The 15,000-nt window shown below is 32.7% G+C and overlaps 1 long non-coding RNA gene across 1 annotated transcript in view; it reads left to right on the forward strand.

Annotated features, from left to right (window-relative positions):
- Window positions 1-13,046, forward strand: part of LOC118766010 — a 66,408-nt gene extending 53,362 nt beyond the window's left edge. The window contains exon 2 of the long non-coding RNA XR_005001936.1: window positions 12,894-13,046. This is a non-coding gene — a long non-coding RNA (uncharacterized LOC118766010). The remainder of the gene's footprint in view (window positions 1-12,893) is intronic.
- Window positions 13,047-15,000: the final 1,954 nt, after the last annotated feature.

The following is a 15,000-nucleotide window of genomic DNA, read 5'->3' on the forward strand; positions in this document are numbered from 1 at the left end:
TGCAAAGTGTTACGTCGAGTTGCTTTGCTTTACATTCGAAGTTTTAGCTGAGATCAATAAAATAAGTATCGTAAGGAAACAAGGATTGTGGATCGATATATTTGACTAAAACTGTTCCTGACAGTCCCCCAATATCGCTGCAGTCCAATATATAATGCTTGAAAAAATAACTTAAAGTATTTAAGACAACACTTTCAATATGTGTGTACTTGTGAGAGTGGGTGTATACATGTGTATATATGTATAAACATATGTACATATATATGTATGTATATACATATATATTTCCATTTACATATATATATGTACATAGATACACATATGTATATATATATATATTGATGTATACATATATATACACATATATACATTTATGCATAGTTTATGTATATATATATACATACATATATACACACACATATATATATATATATGTATATTGATATATACATATATATGCACATATTTATATTTGTGCATAGATAAATGTATGTAAATACATTCATTTATACATGTATAAATATACATATTTACATACACACACACATACATATATATATATGGATAGACTGATAGATAGATAGATACGTGCATACATACATACATACATACATACATACATACATACATACATACATACATACGTAAATACATACATACATACATACATACATACATACATACACACACGCATACATACATAGAGCAATTCCAAGATATGCTTCGATGAGTACGTTCAAATTCGTAGGCGAAATGGAATATACTAAATATTTTACTTATGTACAATATAGATCGACTTCACTCTCGAAGCATCTCATCGCTTCTAATTCTTACTGCCTTGTTTTTTAGTATCTGTTCGTTATTTTACTCTTTGAAATTCATGCTTGTGTGTGTGTATGTGTACATATATATATATATATATATAATATATATAATATATATTATATATATATATATATATATATATACATATATATATATATATATATATATATATATATATATATATATATATACATATATATATACTATATATATATACATATATATTACTAGATATGTGTGTGTATGTTACATACACACACACACACACAAACACACAAACACATATATCAAGTAATGAAGAGTATAGAGATTTCTACATCCCCAATATTTATGTGATAATCTTATGCAGCATACGATGACATACACGTCATTATAGGTCATTATAATATGCTGTATAAATTAATAGAATAAATTTTGTGGATGTACAAGTCTCCATACTCTTTATTATTAATAATCATATATGCTCCAGAAACTTTTATCGTCCAGTAAAGCGTACATTGACTTAACCATCGGAAGAATTCACGGTGTGATTTGCTACAAATTGTAGTCACAGCCGTTAACTGGAACTGAACTAAGAGCTAATACGGTATCCGTCCGGATAATATAATTCAAGGAATTCACTTATACATATATACATATTTTTTTTTTGGCATATCTAAAAAATATTTTAAAGTGAAAATGACTTTAAAACTACGGTGAATATTTCCTAAAAGATCCGTTCGTAACCTAGGTGTGAAATAGCTTTTTTCCATAGGATTTTTTCGAGTGCATTCAACGTATCTCAGTTCAAAACATTTGGCTGCCATTTCTAGCACGCCCTACTACCACATAACAGCTATTTGCGATAAAAGACTCGAAATACCTGTTACGTGTTAGCAGAGCTTGCAAGAAATAGCAGCCAATATTTTTATTTTCTGGGGAAAGGAGCCGTTTACGCGTGATTTTGATCTCATATTCTTTGAAAGCATGCGAAATAACCTGGAAATGAAAAACAAAACTCCATTGCTGGGAAACTCATAGTTTCCCGGTGCCCCAACAGGTCACGGGTACTCTAGTATATATATATATATGTATGTAAATATGTGTATATGTATATATATATATATATATATATATATATATATAATATGTATGTAAATATGTGTATATGTATATATATATATATATATATTATATATATATATATAGTATTAATTTATAAAAATATGGTAAAGTAAAAAAAATTCACTTTACCGCACACCGAACTTTTCAGAAATAGCAGCCAAAATTTGGCTATTTCTTCAACTGCAAGTAAAAGTCTCCAGACAATGCATACTCAGAAAATAACTCACATAGGTATAAGGGAAAAACAATGAAAGATCACATCCATATAAGATACCCGAGAACAGCCTGTTTCTGGATTCGTGGGTTAGAAGGAAAAGTGGCGTTTAACCCACGAATCCAGAAACAGGCTGTTCTCGGGTATCTTATATGGATGTGATCTTTCATTGTTTTTCCCTTATACCTATGTGAGTTATTTTCTGAGTATGCATTGTCTGGAGACTTTTACTTGCAGTTGAAGAAATAGCCAAATTTTTGGCTGCTATTTCTGAAAAGTTCGGTGTGCGGTAAAGTGAATTTTTTTACTTTACCATATTTTTATAAATTAATACTTCAAATATACCGTAAATGGTCCTTTTACATACCGAATACTACTTGGTCGAATTGATTAACAATTAATTAATTCTACCCCGTTTTTACTGACAATATAATGCTTTCTCTCCAAGAATTTGAACTACAGTTTTCGCGTCTGTAGAAATGCACTACTCTATGACTCACGTGGGTGGACAGGGAGAATAATAGATCTCATTTGTATTTTTGGATTCGCTAGTACTGGGTGTCCAGCATAGTTTGTCCGATGTTACAGATATCGGATGGGTATGTTTGGTTCTTAGTATTTTCAAATCCAAATCAGAAGAAATCTCTGAGCTGATGAAGGAAAAGTGGCGTTTAACCCACGAATCCAGAAACAGGCTGTTCTCGGGTATCTTATATGGATGTGATCTTTCATTGTTTTTCCCTTATACCTATGTGAGTTATTTTTCTGAGTATGCATTGTCTGGAGACTTTTACTTGCAGTTGAAGAAATAGCCAAATTTTTGGCTGCTATTTCTGAAAAGTTCGGTGTGCGGTAAAGTGAATTTTTTTACTTTACCATATTTTTATAAATTAATACTTCAAATATACCGTAAATGGTCCTTTTACATACCGAATACTGCTTGGTCGAATTGATTAACAATTAATTAATTCTACCCCTTTTTTACTGACTATATATATTATATATATATATATGCATATATATATATATATATATATATATATATTATATATAATATATATATATATATATATATATATTCAATATATAAGAAAGCGAACGCTCCCGATGCTTTTAATTATATAATAAATATTGATTTCAAATTTTGGCACAAGGTCACCATTCTTGTGCGAGGGAGTAAGTCAATTACATTGGCCCCAAGTGCTCAACTAGTACTTATTTTATCATTCTGCAATGGAGGAGAGGCAAAGTCGACCTCGGTGAAATTTGATCTCAGAACACAAAAACGGGTGAAATGCCGTTAAGTATTTTGACCGTCTTTCTGTTCCAAGTTTTTCTGTCTAGTGATTCTATCAGCTCGCCGCCCTCTATTATATGATAAGTATTAAATTCCGACGAAGCAGCTTTAATAAACTATATTAAAGTAAAATCATATTTTACAAGTTCAAATATACTTAGACGTGAGAAGAATTTTACTGCAGAAATAGTCTTGGGAGGGACTTTCCTTCTAGACATATGTACAAACACATTGTAAACGGCGTTATTAGATCGTAGAACGCACAGGTTTCTGCATTCTTTCGTGTCTTCAGCTCCGAAAACCAGGTCTAACTTTCACAACCCAAAAAGTACGATTCCACCACATTAGAAAAGCAAAGAGTACTTCTATTGATGAGCATTAAGCTTGGCCAAGCTAAGGAAATATTTGGCGTCCGTATGTGACGATGTGAAAGAACAGAGAAATAAAATGCATGCTTCTTAAAATCTAGTGACGTCATTTACAGCCAAATTTTCTCATACATGTCTTGGAGAAGAGTCTTCTCCTGAGACTATTTCAGCAGTGAAAAGTCTTATTACGTCCGAGTGTACTCAAGCGTGGTAAACATTGTTTTATATTAATTATATTTTATTGAAAGCTATTTTGTGCAACTTTAGTATTTAATCCTAGCTTGATCAAGCTTTGCAAGCATCAGCTAATGTCCAATATCATTGATTTGTAGTTATCGGGTTGTGCATGACAGTGGTTGTAGTTGACAACACGAAATAACTCAATGATGACTGCATCCTACGATCCAATAACATCATAGATAGTCCAAAGTGTTTTCGCACCTGTTGTTTCCGAGGAAGTTTTTTTTCCGAGATTATTTCTACGCCGAAAGGCCTTTTCTCGTCCGTGTGTGCTCAAGCATTTTGTGTATCATTTTACATGAATATGGCGAATATTCTTTATAACAAAAGCATCATCGATCAAACTTTATTTTCAGTAAGAAATAAACGGGAAAAAATACGGTTTATGATTTTATTCAGTTTTTTGTTGGGTAGATAGCCCCAACTTAAATTCAAAAAGCTGAATAGCAATAATTTTTTTTTAATGCACATTTGTCACAGATACCGTCTAGTAAGAAAATTTTCTACCGAGTCTACAGTTGCAGCGAAAGATCTTTCCACTTCGAATCTACTGAACGTGTTAGCTCTAACATTACACGCATTTAATAAGTTTTCTTTGCAAGTGAAATAGGAAAAAATATTATGGATCAAAATATGGTTTCATGATGTAAAATCTTTGGGAAATAAATCGATAATCGAAGTCAGACGGCAAAAAATAAAAATAAAAACTAACTTATCCAATATACAAAGCCCAAAAATGCTATCATTCTCACATGCATAAAAAAGTCACATATATAAACATACTAGTAGGCGTTGAAGATGTAATTTCGCTAACTTTCATCACCTACAAGTAAATTTCTGACATAGGATCGTCTTTGAGTTTGAAAACCTGCTGGAATAATTTATATAAAATAGAATAATTTTGTTATCAAGCTCCTGAAGGATGAGATCTTTTATTATTTTTTTTATTAGTTCAGAATATATTTAAATATTTTTGTTACGTAGAATATTTGATCTTAGTATTAATGGATCTAGCTCTTACTTTCTTACATGTATGTTATATCCTTGCTGCCTCTACTTAAATGGATTATGCGTGCGTGCGTGTGTGTGAGAGCGTGTGTGAGAGCGTGTGTGGGCGTGTGTGTGAGTAGGTGTGCGTGGGTGTGTATGTGTGTATGTATATATGCATACGTACATATATATATATATTATATATATATATGTATAAATATGTGCGTTAGAGAGCTAGTTCTACACACACATACACACATACGTGACCGACCAGGCTATCAGATATTGCTACACATCACTGGTCACAATGCGCGAGAGTGAGAGAAAGTTGTGGCGAAAGAATACAGCAGGGATCTCCACCACCCCTGCCGGAGGCACGTGGAGCTTTAGGTGTTTTCGCTCAATAAACACTCACAACGTTCGGTCTGGGAATCGACACCACGATCCTACGATCGTGAGTTCGCTGCCCTAAGCACTGGCCCATTGCGCCTCCACACACACACACACACGTATATATATATATATATATATATATATATATATAATTCACGATCATATTGATACTGTTACCTGCGATTCAAGTCATCATACATGTATACATAACCGACACATGCATACCCATACATACACACAGACACAGAAGTACAAGCAAATATACATCTAGACGTATAAAATCAACAACTACTTATGTTTGTGAAATTAGAATCCCTTTGAAGCTGAAAATCTTGCAGACGAATATTTTTCTAATAACCGTATTCTCTAATATTAGCCAAAAATAATGGGTTAGCCATAGCTGAAAATGCCAACTGACACACGGTAGATGCAGTACTTTCGGTGTAAAATATGAATAACTTATAAACTGAACTATAGTTACGATCCTCGGATCTCCTCTTAATTTCCCTACCAACATACATTAAACATTTAATATAGCTAATGAAATTCTTATACCAACTTTAGTTCATACATTTTAATGAAATCCTAAATATCATAAGTAGAAGTGTTACCAACTAAATAGTCGATAGCGTAACCTCTTACTCCAAAATAGTATCTTGCCAGATACCGGATATAAAAGTATAAGTCTCTTAATCCCTCAGTTTTCCAAACTAGGAGTAAGTGACTAAATATCCTTTAGGTTACACGTCTCTTGACGCTAAATGTTAAGCTTATTATCGCTGAAACCTAACAAGCACTATCTGTAATCACTCCCCCATTAGCAATAAATATATAAAATTATTTGATAATTATAGTCTTGCATTAAATTACAGTTGGATCACCAATATGAAGAATATCATTTCCAATATAACACGAAAAAGGACTGGGAACAGTTACTTATGTAGAATCGCTATGCCTGACCGCTATAAACGTCTTCTACAATGCAGAAGCCATAACATATAGATTTACATTTATCCCCACCGAACTAAACGAAACCAGACCAAATCTTAATATTATATACGTATACTACACATGCATAACCAAGGATAAATCCACCGTTCTTCATTTATCTGAATAAACTTGTCAATTACAAGAAAATGATACCAATACTAATTAAACTAAATGAAAACTTGCTAAAAAATCAAGACCATATACGAGCAGAAATAAAGATGTGAGCGTTACATAGCAAATGATGGCATCTTCTTTAAAAACTGCGTAATGCTGAACTATATTTAAGTATGAAATGCAAAATATAAGAAAATATAAACATTTCGAGAATCATCTGTTATGCAACTAACGCTCACTACCACTGCCTAACTGACTATATCCCCATTCAACCATACACGTATTCATACAGAAATGTTTATAATGGTACAGCCTATCTGTGACTGAATCGCTCTTAGGGTACATTTCGTGTCAAAGCAGGGTGATGACTAAAATTATATTAACCGAGGGTGGTAATTTTTTATATCTTCATCAATGAAGTAAATATCAGGAAAACCTCAGACTATTTTGGTTTAAATATATACATGTCCCTAATGTGTTTTCAATACCAGGGTACATACTTTATACACTAACATTTAAAGATCTTCAACGTATAACTAATATCTTGTTTTTCAGCGTTATTTTAATGAGACAATCTCTTGGTGCGCCATCTTGTGTAATTTCTTTTTAAAATTTCAATTAGCTATTTCTTTAATGTGACGAAATAATTATGTCACAAAATAAATTGCCGTCTATTATTCAGTAATCACAAGCTTTATCCTAGAGTCTTTTTAACCTTTATCAATTAAGGCCATTCAAATAATCTAAACCCAGATTCTTTTCAGACTAGTTTAGTTTCATAAAATTTCAGGCATCTCAATAAAACAACCCTTTCAGCTACCGGTCAGTAAACTTCCACGTCTCCAATTATACATTTTTGGAAACGTTCATTTGTGTTATTAAATATTTTAAAACCTGAATTTCTTGCAAAGTAAACATTTATCCGAACTTATGGCGGGTGCTATCCACTTCAAGTGTCCACCTATTCACTGTAACAAAGACCGATTTTTTTCACGGAAAACGTCACTGCAAACGGTATAGATAACAGAATTTAAACCTAAGTTTATTCCTATGCAATTTTCGAAGATCATATCGCTGCGGTTAAGCCTTCAAAGAAAATATCAGGATTTTAAATCTACTTAAATCGACTTACACTCTCACACATCAAAGCTTACTCGAACCGTTTTTAAGTCTAAATGTAATAATGCACTCACACTCTGTTTGATCTTATTTTTTTAATGTTATTAAATTGAAAAATTCTAGATTTCAATTGTTCGCTTGTTTTGGTTAGAACGAAAACAAAATCTTTTTGCACGTTTTCGATAATTTCCAGCGTTCTTGAATGAGCCCACACATTCATATTTCCTGCGCTTTTATGGAAAGACATTTTTGTTATTCCTTCAGTATAGAAATAAATTTTTAAATTAATATTCATTTTTGCGCTAAAATAATTAAGACTAGTTATTAGGACAGGATGAGGATGGGGAGAAAATTACAATATAAATATTTAGGAGTGAGAAATCGGGCACAATGTTTTAAATTACGAATAAATATTTGAAGATTAATTTTAATTATTTCGTTGCGAGAAACTCGGAACAACGATTTAAAAAAAAAATTAGTTCACACTTAAGTAAAATAATTTTCCTCGTTTTTTTACTCTTTTTGTGTTTCTCCTTTCAGCGTTTGCATATGTTCAGTATTCTGTTTTATAGACGGGTCACGTAGAAAGCCAACAGCTGAATATAGAGCAGTAACCGTTGAAATATTTTCAATAAAAATATCTCCATTGCAGCTGACAGAAATTATTTGAAATGTTAAACTGAGGAAATGGTAGTCTTCATAAGTAGCCTTCTATTTCCTCTGTTTAACGTTTCAAATAACATTTTCCAATAAAAAAGCTCATATCGGAAATATTTTAGTACTTATTATTATGATGGAGATTTTCTGATCAGACACCCTTACGAGGAAGATTTCCGTAATATCGACCTTCCCAGTATACTGCCTCATTCCTATAAAGCGTGAAAAAAAACCATCAACGTATCCTCTTCTACTTTTTTAAAAGAGCGCTCAACACATTGACACGTTAATTATACACTTTTCTCACAATACAAAATATTTCAGGCGTCCACAGAAATGAGCTTGGACAATTTTATCCAGATAAGACTAGCTTCCGAATTAATCAATCATGGCTGAATTTAAAGTAAAATGACGAATTTTGCAGAATATGTTCCGTCCCCGCTTCTTACCGTTTCAATCTGCATTGCAAGCTGTAAATGACCGATGAATTTCTTCTTTTTATTCCAAGCCTCATATCCATTAAGTAAAAGAACGAAGTACTAATTTTCTTTTATTTATGTGCCCTTTTCAAGCCTAGCCAGGCTCATGGGCCCGATTTCCCATAGATGGTGTATGCGTTCCCCCCAGCTGGACGGGACGCCAGTCCATTGCAGCGTTACTCAAGAAACAGGAAGAGAGAGTGAGAGAAAGTTGGGGCGAAAGAGTACAACAGGGGTCGCCACCACCCCCTGCCGGACCCTCGTGTTTTCGCTCAATAAACATACAGAAAGCCCGGTCTGAGAATCGAAACCTCGATCCTCCGACCGTGAGTCCGCTGCCCTAACCACTGGACCATTGCGCGTCCACACTAATTTTCTACAGAAAATATTTTCTTTGTAATTCTCTTCCTCGTCTCACTTCTGGTGACTAATTCCATTGATCGCGTCAGGAGATTTGACTATTTTGCTATCATCTACTCGATTCACCACACCGAAAATTTATTTTTGTTTTTTACGTTTTCAGTTTGACGACACCTCCATCCACTGATTCTAGTGTTTAACACTATTCATGAATGTTTCGTCTCTTAACTTTTAGTGGGGAATATATCAACCGCCGTTTGAAAATTTAGATTCATTGCAAACCAATCCTCAGTTTTATATTGTAGCATCTTTGATGCAGGTTTGAAATTCCCCTTTCTCTTCAAACAAGTGATATTATAAATCACATCACACCTTCCTGCAGTGATGTCTTCCTTCGTTTGTGGTTGAAAACGTTTGATATGTATCTAAAGTTCTATTTAAGTGCCTACTGAAATAGCACCCTCAACCAAAACCTCGGGTCGACGCAGGTTTTATCAATGACATTTATCAAATGTAACGATAATAATGCAGAGGGCCGTCGAATAACTTGTACATTTCATTGTGGGAGATCTGATCCCTTGATACATTTAAAACCGTCACTTCCTGTTTGAGTGCATTTAGAATATTTTACTCTGTGACCCATCCGATGTTTTTGAAAAGATAAATATAAACTCTCGACATCAAAAGAATTTATAAACTTCAAGAGAACATAAAATCATTCTTATCTGGAACAGTGAATCTTGAAGCAGATAAATCTATGTATAATGTTGTGTAAATATTACGTTAAGTCGAAGGCTCCCAGGGAATCCAGGGACCATAACAATCTTTCAAATATCTCTATCAGTTCTAGAAACTTTATTTTTACTAGCGTGATCGTTATATATATACAAATATATTGAAACAATGGAACACATTATGCAATTATCAGTTGAAAGATCGATCGGAAACTTGAATTTTGGAGTACTAGAACCTATGAGACATTAAGAACACTAGAAAGAGTACTAGAAATTAAGAGCCTTAAAGAATAATCTAGATTTACGTATTTAGTTCTATAATATATCGCATTTCGGTCAATCTTACACGTCAACTGTTCAAACTGCCTGATGAAATGGTCTGGTTTCGAAATCATCTAATGTAATATATTAATCAACAAATAAACAACCACGCAATAGAAACAAATGTAGTATAATTTGAATAACATCTTTATTCATATCTTTTACACTCTGCCCCCAAATTCACACATATGCATGAGAACGTCGAGGCTTTCAGATACAGAACATAGAATCATGATTATGAAATACCGACACTAAAGAAATGGTATACAATATACAATAGAAACGGTCTCAAGGAGTGACACGGTAACTACATATGGCTTTATGCCGATCCATATAGAGAAGGAAATTAAGGAAAATCGGCAGGATATTGTCGTGAAAAACTACCAATAAAAGGATGTACCTCTCAGTAGAGGTATCAGTTCAGTCAACCGATTATGAAATTCCTATAGAAATAGACAAATTATCCAATTATAAAGATCTGAAAATAGAAATATCTAAAACGTGGTTGGACCGAAAGCAGAAAAAAATCGTATACTAGAATTAGTAATAGTGCTGCTCCTACGACTACCACTAACGCCATCACTACAGCAATTAAAGATAGCAGCAGCAACAACAATAATGATAGCAATAATGAGAATTATAATGGCAGAAACGTTAGCACGCTGGGCCAAATGTGTAGCCGTATTTCGTCTGCCGTTACGTTCTGGGTTCAAACTCCGCCGAGGTCGACTTTGCCTTTCATCCTTTCGGGGTCGATAAATTAAGTACCAGTTACGCACTGGGGTCGATGTAATCGACTTTATCCCTTTGTCTGTCCTTGTTTGTCCTCTCTGTATTTAGCCCCTTGTGGGCAATAAAGAAATATAATAATAATGCATTATTATATTTCTGATAGTTTAATTATGGTGCATTTTTAGGAGTGTGATAAGTCGATGTGATCGACCCCCAATATTTAATGGGTATTTGTTTTGTTGAATCCGAAAGGATGAAATGCAAAGTTGACATCGGTGACATATGAGCACTAAACGTAATCAAGTCTGGTTTTTACATTTCATGTCCTCTCCAGTTTCCTCATCAGTTTTGCGCAGGCCTGGACTATATGTAAGAAAATCCTGGGTAGCCCAATCATCAGGATTCCTCTCTCGACCTTGCTGATGTAGTCCAAAGGAGTGCAGAGCATACCACGCATCTATTCAAAAATATATCAGAGACCCAGACACGCACTCGGTTCGGTTATCTCTGCGTTTTATGAGACTGAATCCACATCATTTCTTTAACATGACAGAACTCAAAAGATAAAGTCTATCGGTCTACATAAATAGAACTTTATAAAATATATGCCAACAACCAGTCTTCTTTCCGACACGTAGACGAGAAGAAAACATTAATTTAGCTAGAGGACCTATAGGCCAACAATATCCCACGAAGAATCATATGGAGCGACGTAGCATGATCCACGTCACACGTTAGTAGAACAATGAGTTGAAGGTTTTGAATAAACGAAAGAATTCATATTTCTTTTAAATGTAAGAAGTCCACCGACCTTCTGAAATCTAGACCCGAAATTTTCACTAAAGCAAGCATTCGAAAAAGTTTCTATTATGAAGCTGGAAAATTACACCATTATTATTATTATCATTCTTCTTCTTCTTCTTATTATTATTATTTTTATTATTATTATTATCATTCTTCTTCTTCTTCTTCTTCTTCTTCTTCTTCTTCTTCTTATTATTATTATTATTTATTATTATTATTATTCATTATTATTATTATTATTATTATTTATTATTATTATTATTTTTATATTATTATTATTATTATTATCATCATCTTATTATTATTATTATTATTACTATTATTATTATTATCATCATCTTTATTATTATTATTATTACTATTATTATTATTATTATTATTATTATTATTATTATTATTATTATCATTATCATTTTTATTATTATTATTATTATTATTATTATTATTATTATTATTATTATTTTTATTATTATTATTTTTATATTATTATAATTTTTATTATTATTATTATTATTATTATTATTATCATTATCATTTTTATTATTATATTATTATTATTATTATATCATTATTATTATTATTATTATTATTATTATCATTATCATTTTTATTATATTATTATTATTATTATCATTATTATTATTATTATTATATTATTATTATTATCATTATCATTTTTATTATTATTATTATTATTATTATTATCATTATTATTATTATTATTATTATTATTATTATCATTATCATTTTTATTATTTTTATTATTATTATTATTATCATTATTATTATTATTATTATTATTATTATCATTATCATTTTTATTATTATTATTATTATTATTATTATCATTATTATTTTTATTATTATTATTTTTATTATTATAATTTTTATTATTATTATTATTATTATTATTATTATTATTATTATTATTATTATTTTTATTATTATTATTTTTATTATTATAATTTTTATTATTATTATTATTATTATTATTATTATTATTATTATTATTATCATTATCATTTTTATTATTATTATTATTATTATTATTATTATCATTATTATTGTTATTATTATTATTATTATTATCATCATTAACAACCGAGAGTGTAAAATGTTATGTAGGAAACTAATCAAGTTTTTTTTTTCCAGAAATAACACAAAAGAGAGGACGTTATAAACCAAATCAACACAGCACAGAGTGAAGACGAAATCAATAGAGTCTCGTAATGTCTCTCTCAACTTCAATGCAATTAAATTCATTGTACAAGATGTTTAAAAAATATAAAAAAGAATGGAACAACCCTGTTTCTGTTGAATACAATTTTTTTTGCTTTTTACTTTTGATTTGTGTCTTTTGTATTTTCTTTTGTTTTTTATTAATTTTTTTTTCAATTTATTTTTTCTTTTTTTTTTCTCTACGCATGTAGAAATAGTCGCTCGGTAATTTAACTGGAATGAAAATTATCGGAATGTGTCGTCCTTCCTTCTTGTCTGAAGGACGTAAACAGCATAACTTTAAATGAAACATCTTGAACGGCTTAGGACAGCTGAATAAAAATAAAAGAAAGAATAATAAATTGCATTGCAATCGTAGTTGCTGCTTCTGTTTTTTTGTTCCACAGGTCGTGGCACTGAACGCGTAGGTACTATGACCAAAGCAAAATCTTTCCAGTCGTGACCATCTGGTTGAACGCAGTTCATCCACTCTTCTTGGACCTCTAACGCCGGTCGTAACTTCATGGATGTCCCGACTTCTCCCTGCTGTAATTCTGTTATGAGAATCCTTTTTTATTGTAGACTACATAATTGAAGTGGAGGCACGTGGCCTAGGGGTTAGAGAAGCGGACTCGCGGTCGAGGGATCGCGGGTTCGAACGTCAGACCGGGCAATGTGTGTGTGTTTATGAGCGAAACACTTAAGCTCCACGCGGCTCCGGCAGAAGGTAATGGCGAACTTCTTGTGGCACTTTCGCCACAAATTTCTCTCACTCTTTCCTCCTGCATCTTGTAGCTCACCCGCGACGGACCGTCGTCCTGTCCAGATGGGGAAACTATACACCAAAGAATCCGGGAAACCGGCCCTATGAGCCAGGTATGGCTTGAGAAGGAACAAACAGCATAATTGAAAATGCTTTTTTCTAAGGCAGTAAATAGGATGTGACTTGGGGAATAGTTAAACTGTTAGGTTTAACAGGTCACGTGATTAGAATAAGGCTTCCTTTTCATTCTCAGTATAAATGAAATTGATACGAGAAAGTAGACAGGTGAGGGTCTTATTTCCTACAAGTTTATCCTCTACGCAGCGATGCTAACTCTAAATCTTTCTAGGAAATACTAAAAGTTTTGAGTAAAATTTCATAAATTTTAAGACATCTGAAAAATGTGTTGTTGTGGCTGTCATGCATGTAGCGCGATGTGATGATCTCATGCCAAGATAAAGTGCCCATGACCTTATAGGTAGGACCCTGTTAGAATTTTCATCGGGTCGAGTAGCCCGTTTCCTGTAGATATTTTTTTTTCTATTACTTGTTTCAGTCCTTTCAGCGCGGCCATGCTGGAGCATCACCTTCATTCGAGCAAATCCGCCCCAGAACTTATTCTTTGTAAGCATAGTATTTATTCTATCAGCCCCTTTTGTCGAACTGCTAAGTTACGGGGAGGTAAACATACCACCATCGGTTGTCAAGCGATGTTGGGGGAGGGGCAAATACAGACACACACACACACATACACATATATATACATACATATATACGACAGGCTTCTTTCTCTTTCCGTCTACCAAATCTACTCACAAGGCTTTGGTCGGCCCAAGGCTATAGTAGAAGACACTTGCCCAAGGTGCCACGCAGTGGGACTGAACCCGGAACCATGTGGTTGGTAAGCAATCAACTTACCTATTTCTTTACTACCCACAAGGGGCTAAACACAGAGAGGACAAACAAGGACAGACAAATGCATTAAGTCGATTATATCGACCCCCAGTGCGCAACTGGTACTTATTTAATCGACCCCGAAAGGATGAAAGGCAAAGTTGACCTCGGCGGAATTTGAATTCAGAACGTAGCGGCAGACGAAATACGGTTACGCATTTCGCCCGACATGCTAACGTTTGTGTCAGCTCGCCGCCTTAAGGTAAGCAATCAACTTACCTATCACACAGCCACTCCTACGACCTTTCATACTTATCCTATAATGTCGTTCTAAAAATAAACAATTACATTATCGAAATCTTGACACTATGAGATTATTTCAAT

This window comes from Octopus sinensis, linkage group LG14 (genome assembly GCF_006345805.1).
Source record: "Octopus sinensis linkage group LG14, ASM634580v1, whole genome shotgun sequence".
Taxonomy (NCBI): Eukaryota; Metazoa; Mollusca; class Cephalopoda; order Octopoda; family Octopodidae; genus Octopus; species Octopus sinensis.